Source organism: Anopheles aquasalis, chromosome 2 (genome assembly GCF_943734665.1).
Source record: "Anopheles aquasalis chromosome 2, idAnoAquaMG_Q_19, whole genome shotgun sequence".
NCBI classification, from domain to species: Eukaryota; Metazoa; Arthropoda; class Insecta; order Diptera; family Culicidae; genus Anopheles; species Anopheles aquasalis.
Window position 1 is genome coordinate 27512501 of NC_064877.1, and position 606 is coordinate 27513106.

The window sequence follows — 606 nt, forward strand, 5'->3', positions numbered from 1 at the left end:
TAGTACAAAGATCACTGATTTACACTGAGGCTTTATCTTCTGCGTTTTGTTTACTCGTGTCTTTCGCATTTTTACCTGCATGTTACGCCGATTGAAGCCCACATTCATATCCTGCAGACACGCGTAATCGATCGATCGAACGAAACAACTTTTCCTGTACCGCCATTGGGACACCATTTGCATTCACACTCGGGTAGTGTGTATTGACGACGACCGCGAGGATGCAGCATCCAAAACGGGAAACATAACCTCTCCGGAAAAGAGAGCTCTCTCCAGAAGCACTAGGACGACGCAAACTTTCTTATTTCGTCGCCGTCGCGCACATACACATTTGGCTAATCACAAACAAAACCCCCGGGAACCACCACCGTAGGCGGTACTGTCCGTCAACAGCAGCCGCGTTTGCCAAAGAAATGTCACAAACAACTTTGCGGCCTGTGCCAAACACCACCACCACCACCACTGGGGCCACCGGGAGCCGCTCTCATCAAAAGTTCAATAAACGAGGACACACACAGAGAGTTGGATCCTTCCACGACGTTACAGTCAGCGTCAGCGCCATCCTTGGAACCGGTGCAGTCCAGGATTGGATCGGAAAGAATAACA